Source organism: Bidens hawaiensis, unplaced genomic scaffold (genome assembly GCF_021521415.1).
Source record: "Bidens hawaiensis isolate Kalapana, Puna unplaced genomic scaffold, B.hawaiensis_p1.1 tig00016461_1, whole genome shotgun sequence".
Lineage (NCBI taxonomy): Eukaryota > Viridiplantae > Streptophyta > Magnoliopsida > Asterales > Asteraceae > Bidens > Bidens hawaiensis.
In genome coordinates this window covers 194715-203277 of record NW_027492509.1, presented here as the reverse complement: position 1 = coordinate 203277, position 8563 = coordinate 194715, and positions in this window count along the sequence as shown.

Below are 8563 nucleotides of genomic sequence, written 5' to 3'. Positions count from 1 at the left end.
TTGTAGTCGTTAACAATGTTGATGTTTAAGGGAAGTGATGAGATTTGAGCCATCAACAGTACCTTTTGTTTTGCGTCATATGCTTTCGATCAAAGTTTGGCAATAGTTGTATTTTAAGAAGCAAAGTTATTAACAATTCTATACACATTGGAAACGTTTATATAGTTGTTTCTTTTTATAGGTACTTTTGTTTTAGAGAAATGTTAAACTATGGACCAAATTAGAAGTCATAACTTTTTTAGAAGAATGACAACACGTCACTTATATTATTGTTCTTTAACTTTAATTTTTCAGTACTCGGTTTAGATTCAATGATGGAGAAAAGTTTTTAAACTTTGATCCAAAAGTTAGCACACTCATATATGACTTTGTATAAAAACAAGAGCTAGACAGGAAACCAGTCTAAAACACGTGTAACTTTTGATTTATGACCCATAATATAGGGATGAAAATGTTTCAAAGAGCACAACACGTACTTAATCTCAAACTACTTAATCATCAACAACGATTTTATTAACAAAAGGTTGTTCGACATTTGATCTCAAATTACTTAATCTTCAACAACGACTTTATGTCACACCCACATCTAAGGCCTGGGAGCGTGACCATCAGTTGGTATCGTGATTGTAAATAAATCAGAGTTACGTTAATTTGCGGAAGACTTATAAACTTTAAGGATCAAAAATGTAATATTTATATATATATTCAAAAGACGGGATTATAACACCCGCTTAAGTTACAAAATATTTATGTGTTTAATAATTACAAACCACCATGTTCATATATTAAGTTACAGCTCGGAAGTGAGAACTAGCTTATAGGAGCGAAGCCACTCGACGAGAGGGAGAGGAATGAGTACTCTCTCTCCTCATTCAAAGAAGATAGAGGAATTCCCCAGTACTGCTATAACTATAGGGGGAGAAGTGATAACTAGCTAGACCATATTGATATTTAGATAGGCTCGACCGGAGTAAAAACTGACTTATAGGGGTTGCCAGTCATAGCTATAGGAAGAGGGAATTCAACTATCGCAATTCAATCATAGGGCTAAACTGTGCTTGATTAGTACCCGGCTTTCGTTGAACTGAACAAGCGAAATGAGAATGTCAGTCTTGTGCTAAAATGGGCGAATAGCAATCGGGCTAAATGCATGGCTTCGACTCCTAATTCTACCTTTAAAGGGCTTCGTTTCGGCCTATGAAATCATCCGAGCCATCAGATATAACAATAGCACTTCGATACTTCCAAGCGCTATCATTGTTCACCTGCAAAATGTAAGAAAATACGTCAGCAACGAATGCTGGTGAACACGCTGACGCAAAATACTTTCTTTTACTTTATTACCCCTCGAGACTACGCCTGCCTCGGCTCAACGTGGCTTAGGAATAACAAAGTCAAATAACACATTATCAACTAGAGCCTCTACACTAGGTCACCTCACAAACGCCGCAACGTTTGACTTAATTAAGTACCCGTAAATATACACAACGGTCGTACTCCCTGCAGGAGAGCGTCCTACGACCAAGGGTGGTGCGATCATGCCCATACATCGCATAGTACCACCTATGTAAGGATCCAGACATATGTATACCACAGCCTGAGGGCTAGGTTCATACCCATAGTTATAACGGTTTTATGAACAAATAGTTCATTGTAAACAATTTCATATAACAAGTTGACTCATTTTGAAAACAAGTTTAAAAGTTTGGGGGCGTATTCACCTTATCTCTTTAGGATCGGCTTCACTCACCGTCCAAGGGTCTTTCCATTTCTTTATCTCGAACCTTTAGTTACGAGTATAAATATTTGTTAGTCAGATACACGATCCGGCTTAAGACATTTAGTCTTATATCTCAATCCTCGATTGAACCTTTAGTTCAATTCTTATTTACTTGAAAACCTCTTGTTTAAAAGTAAATTATAAACCTTTATTTTATATTCAAAACCCGACATTTCTTCTTCTCCAAGAAACGTAATCTTTTCTTTTATTATTTAAGAATACTCTTTATTCATTAAATAATAATTTCATAACAAATAATATAATCATATATACTTACACACATATATATATGAATTCACAATATTCAATAATCATACTTTTATTCATTTCTTTGTTATGTTTTCTTTTCTTTTATCGAGGTATCGAGTATAACCTCGACTTAAGGCTTAAGCCTTGAATATAATATTCAATTATATTGAATTTATTATTACGTCTAACCTCGTTGGCGTTTAGAAATGCTAGGGACTCGAGCAGCACTCCGATGCCGCCTTACTTTGCTCGACACGCTAATCGAGGAACACCAAATCTTCAACACTCGAGGACACGACTCTCGAGATTCCTCGCCATTATGACAACACCTTCTTGATTGAGTGTGGGTAGAGGGTTGGCAAGTACTTCTAGGAAACGTTATACATAAACGAAGGATCGTGGCACGCTTATCGAGGCAAATCGTTTATCGGTTCTAGAGAGAGGTTAGAGAGAGTGTGGAAAGCTGAGTTTTGGATGTGTGAAATGAACATCCCATGGCTGCTATTTACAGGCAAATTTTTGGATCCCATCACGATACGCGATGGGTGCTTCAGCAGACCTATCGCGTACCGCGATATAGGTCTGCTGACGCAGATCGTAGACCTGCCACGTGTTGACACGTGGCGACACGTGGCGGCAGTGTTGTCACGTGGCACACGTGTCACACGTTGTCAGACACCCCATCGCGGTACGCGATGGGAGTCTCTTCTGACTCATCGCGTAGCGATGGGTTAGGAAAACCGAATTTTCATTTTTAACCCTCAAGTTTGGAATTTGGCAATTTTAGTCCCTAGACTTTGGAAAGTTGATACTTTGAACTCGAAATTTTCACGGTGTTACACTTTATTTTCAATATTTTCGCCTCCAATATATAGTACCATGTTTGTTTGATTTGGCTTTTAATCCTAAAAAATGTGGATAAATGATTTCGCTAATACATTGGGTTATTTCGCTACTTAGTTTGATTTTTATTATGCTAACTTTAAATTATAAAGGTACTCAATTTAAGAGTGCAAAAATTTTAACGCAATCGAACCTAACATGAAATTCGTGAGTATTAGTTTACTCTAAACGACATCAGGCACTGACAAAAATATTGTTTATGTTAACCCGTTTAACCCATTTTTTAATGCCATATTTATAAGCTTAGACGTACACAAATAGTCATATTTTTAACATAATCGTTAACGATATAATTAAAATAATATGTTAATATAATGTTTTAGTATTAGCTAGTATGCGAAAGTTTTGAAGGAATTTTTGGTTGGGGGTAAAAAGGGTCGTGTTTACGTAAACTTGTAGATACACGTGGTTTGATTTAATTCATACGTGACACAAATGTCGGTTGTGTGCCATGTTTAAATTAATGCTAGGTTCAACCGGGTAACCCGCAAACACAACCCCTTGATGAATCATACTCAAATACATATAAATACATATGAATGGTATGTGATGATAAAAAAACAAAAAAAGAAAAACAAACGTAACAAAGCAACTTGTTACATAAAAGAACATAAACATCATCAAAGTGAAGTGTTAGTTTGCACCACTTGTCGTCCATGGATTGTGTCGTGAAAGGCGGTTTTCAAGACCGGACCATAACCTCACATGTCGTGTATCCCAAGGTTGGTGCAACTTGTTACCCTTTTTATTATTTTATAATCGCACTTGTCTGAAATTGTAGATTGATTGCTTTGGATTTAATGTTCCAAAGAGTATCTTTATTTTTTATTAGTTATTTTATAACTGGTGTATTCAGTATATTGTTTATATAATCTAGTGTTATTTTGTTTTTCCAAAGCAAGGAAGATAGAATTAAAACTCACCCTTGAATCATGGGAAAGATGTCAAACTAATAGACCAATGGGAAAATAAATATTGGCTTAAAAATTCAAAAATATCCTGTGTATATGGATGATAATTGATAAGTATGTATAAGCTCATAAAGTTCAATATGAATAAAAAATGAAATTAAGTGACAAACATAATAAGTGATGTGCCAGTTAACCTCACTAACTCAATGATTACGAGTAGTGTGGTCAATATTTTAAATAATAAAAAGTTAATAACAACTTACAAAATAAATCATACACATATGTTTTTTTTTTGGACGGCCAACTAAGTAACGTCGGGTACTTCGTACGTGGCCCCCATAGGCTAAATGTAGTCCGAGCCGGCCACTAGTCCGGACGGACGGAGCCCCTAGCGGTCCACCTGTTGAGGGATTCACCGGATAAAACCCGTCCCGCACGCCCGCCAAACGCACGACAGCGAGGAGCCGGTAAAACCGGGTGAGATCAGGACTCGAACCCTGGCAAGGCAGGGTCATCCCTCATATCTCTCATATAAGTTAGTGGTAGTGAGGTTTGATCCCCCTAACTCTCACTTGTAAAGTGAGTGCTCTACCATTGAGCCACAACCAACTTATCATACACATATGTTAAATATGTGGAATTTTTTTAAAATTTTTTTTAACTCGAATTTTATTTATTGTTTTTGTATCCTCAAGTAATAGATCAGAATTATGTTGTCTGTAATTTAATTATGGTATATTTGTTTAAAACAAAAAAAATGACGTTTTTATTATAAAGTGGGAAGGGGTACTCATGGGTATTACTCATGCATCGATCAATTTTATCATTTCTACTCTTAATCACCCATAAACCACAAAATTACTGGCAGAACCTACCCACAAGCATACTAGAACCTTTTTCACCTGAAATGAGGTGATATTATCATGTGGTTTGAAAGACATACACCTTATTCATATGGGTGCCCCATCCTCTCTAAATGATGACACATTTTAATTATGTACGGTGCGTGTAAACTAATTATAACTTACAAGAGTATATTTAAATTTTCCAATTAATATGGATTCCAAAGTCTAGTTACAACAATAGGGTAAATTAATTATATAATGGTCCGTCTAATGTACAACAATGCGTCCAAGTTTACAAGATCCGACACATCAACTCAGGTCCAACGAACTATGCAAATGCAGTAGTATGTCTAAGCCATCAATAATGTGTCTCAGACCAATTATAAGTTATACACAACTTTATATATTTTTTGTATTTTCTAAGACCATATCAAAAAGTTGGTGCAAATGGCATGTGTATAATAACTCGTGGGATTTTTGGCGCTAGGTAGGCTTTCGGTTTGCTAAAATATTGATACGATACAAACACTCGGTATAGCAATCTTTACGTGTTATATATGAATTGAAAACCATAAAAACGAATGTTAGTACTAGGTATCGATGTTGTTCATTATTATTATTATTATTATTATTTGCATTCACGTTATATTTTCAAAGAATATCATTAACAAAATATATAGTTAACTTTTATTCTCACCTATAATTTATAACTATTGAACGAATGATTTATCAATTACACCCAAGTTAAACAATGAATAGATAAATACATAAATAATAATGTCTTTAAAACTAATTTATCCATTATTATTCAATATATTGTTGGCGATTTCAGTGTTATCAAGACCACATTAGTTTAGTTGTATTTACTCTATATTAAAGAGAAATAAGTATAAAGATTATTACTAGTTAGAATTTGTGGATTACACTTGTATAAATTTAAGCCCGCTATTAGCACTTTGAATCCGGTCATTAAAGAATTGTAACCCTTTAGCGATCAGCGAGTTCCAAGTGGAATGCCCTATGTGTAATTGTCAGATGTTGATGGTTATAACCGCTATTTATCATATCCTTTCACACAGAGTTGCAACGTTTCATGTACATTTTCAAAACATAACTTTCATACTCGTTATTAATTTTACTTTTTTTTTAAAATTTTTTATTGAGTTATCCAATTAAAGATTTAGTGCACTGTCATATTACGTTAATCTAAAAGTGATAAATAGTACACGATTCAACTCTACAAAACCTACTGGTATTTACATTTATAGTATATGAATAATCATATTCATGAGTCATCACAATCTCCAATTGAGCTAGCCACATTTTCAAGAGCATTGTTGCAATAGGAAACCACATCATCCCTAACCTTAAACAAGTAACCCTTTAGCCGGATACTAGCCGCCCGTGAAACATGACTCCGACACAAGGGACAAGTTGATTGGTCCTTTAACCATGACTCAATGCACTCTCATGAAACCGGACTCCATGGTCGCAATTGTTGAGCCTTTTGGACCCACTAGTTTCCGGTTCTACTTCACAAAGACACACCACACAATCAAACACAATCGGACCATCGACATTACATTGATCACCGGAGTATTTATTGAGTTTTTGTTCTGCCATTAATAAACGTGCAAAATCTTGTTCAACTAATAAAAGTTTTGAGTTAATTTTTTCTTTCTATCTAGACGTGTTTAATAGGTAAAAGGTATATACTTTGTGACAAAATATGGGTTTTGTTCAACTATTGATTTTGATATCACATGCATCTTCATGTTCAAACTTCAAACTATTATTATTCAAAGTTTGACCTTTGACCAAACATGCACTTAAATCCTTCCTCACGTGAATAGCGACCTTTAAATTTTAATATAAACTAGTTTTTCTCCCCGCCGCGTTGCGTCGGGACAGCTGGCAAAACCCCAGTGTTGAAACTCGGGTGTTGGTAAACCTTAGCGTTACAATGATGAGTCCACACGAATTCGGTCACTACCGGTTGCGTTCGTTACGATATAGACACCATTGATAAAACATGAGGGTTAAAACTTATAACCCAAAAAAATAATTCGTCAAATTAACATATAAGAAAACAAAATATTTAAGACGATGGCAAACCCGGGCCGTGGTAAAACCTAAGTGTTTGTCGGTCCCGAGCATTGACGCGGTAACATGACACGAATTCGGTCAGTTTTGATTACGTACCTTACGATACCGAAACTAAAAAAACGAAAATAATTTAAAACTTGAGGTAGACCAACGACTGGGGGGTTGGTAGCTTGTGGTCATGGGCTTTAAATAAGGCCACGAGTCTGCGCGAACTCGGTCGCTTTCTTTTAGATTTGTTATGGTCCCGGAACTAAAACAAAAAAATGACATTTGGTCGGTTCCGTTATATTTATTATGACAACTGAATTAAAAAAAATCAAAAAATCAATAATCATTACGGTGCCGTCAAGTGACCCAATAAGTCACTTACGAGACTAAACTTGTTAATTATATATGGTAATAATAATAATAATTCGATAAAAAGGTAATTGTTGTGGTATACATGCGCCACACAAATGAAACGCTTTACAATATGCAGGTCCCACCATCATCCATCAAATATAAAAACCTAAATAACTACAAATCAGCCGGACTCGAACCTGCATTCCGTTTAACAAATGTTAGAAGTTTCAATAACCGCATGACCACTGGACTATAAAAGAATCTATGTTTAAGGTCAACAATAATTTAATATAAAACGAACTTTAAGTCAATATTCTCAAGCTTTCTGCGGCGCCAACATTCACGTTTACTATATATAGATAACCATTTACAATATTTGCTTTGATTTGATACTTATTCAACATAATAAAAATATTACATGCTAATATTATACCCTTTATAATACATTCGTATATATCCAATAAAATAATGTATGATCACATGTTACATACAAGACAATCTATATTCATTAAATTTATCCAGGAAATCACATCACATAACTTTAAAATCGTCAATCGATATCAAATTAATCATCAGTTCATCCGAACATAAAGACCTGAATTGTTCGATCATTTTTTACTTTTCTACATGAAAAGCTATTTTGAGCGTAATTATAAAAAATAGATATTGATTTGAGTGTGACTAGGTTTAACCTGAACGCAATTTGTATATATTTTGAGCGTGATTCGCCTACGTAACGTACGATAAACAATTATTTTACAATAACCCTTTCCTACATATATTATAGTTTATATAATATCTTATTTTTGGTTTGCTCTTGTTTGTTTAATATTTAGAAGTTTCTATATATTCTGGCTTTTGCATTGTAATAGCTATCAAGTTATCAGAAAAATATTATCTATATCCTATGAACATTTCTTTTCATTACTCATGTAGTCATGTGCATGTTATTTACAAAAACAACTTTTTACATTGATAGTAATTGCATCTTCATGTTGAGTTTTATTATTCAAATTTTGACCTTTGACCAAATTTACCCTTTAAATGATAAATCTAACCTCACGTGATTGGTATCGAATTTTTGTACGAAAGGATTTGCAATATTGATATTCTGATTCGGGACATGTATAATTGAATATATAACTATTAAAAATTAAATATTCTGAGAATTTTAGGCCAGCATACTTTAGAATATCATAACTAAAAGTTGTTAATTTGATTGGATTATTAAAAAAATGATGAAGCGTATACTCTCAAACCGTAAAGACAGTATAGACAACTTGTAGGATTTGAACCCTCCGTCGTTAAGAGAAGGGAGCACCACTTATTAGTTACACGCCTGAATATTAGGGCCAAATGTGTGACGTTAAATCATGATTTCTTTATTTAAAACGTTTAGATTAGTCTATATGACTTAATAGCTTATT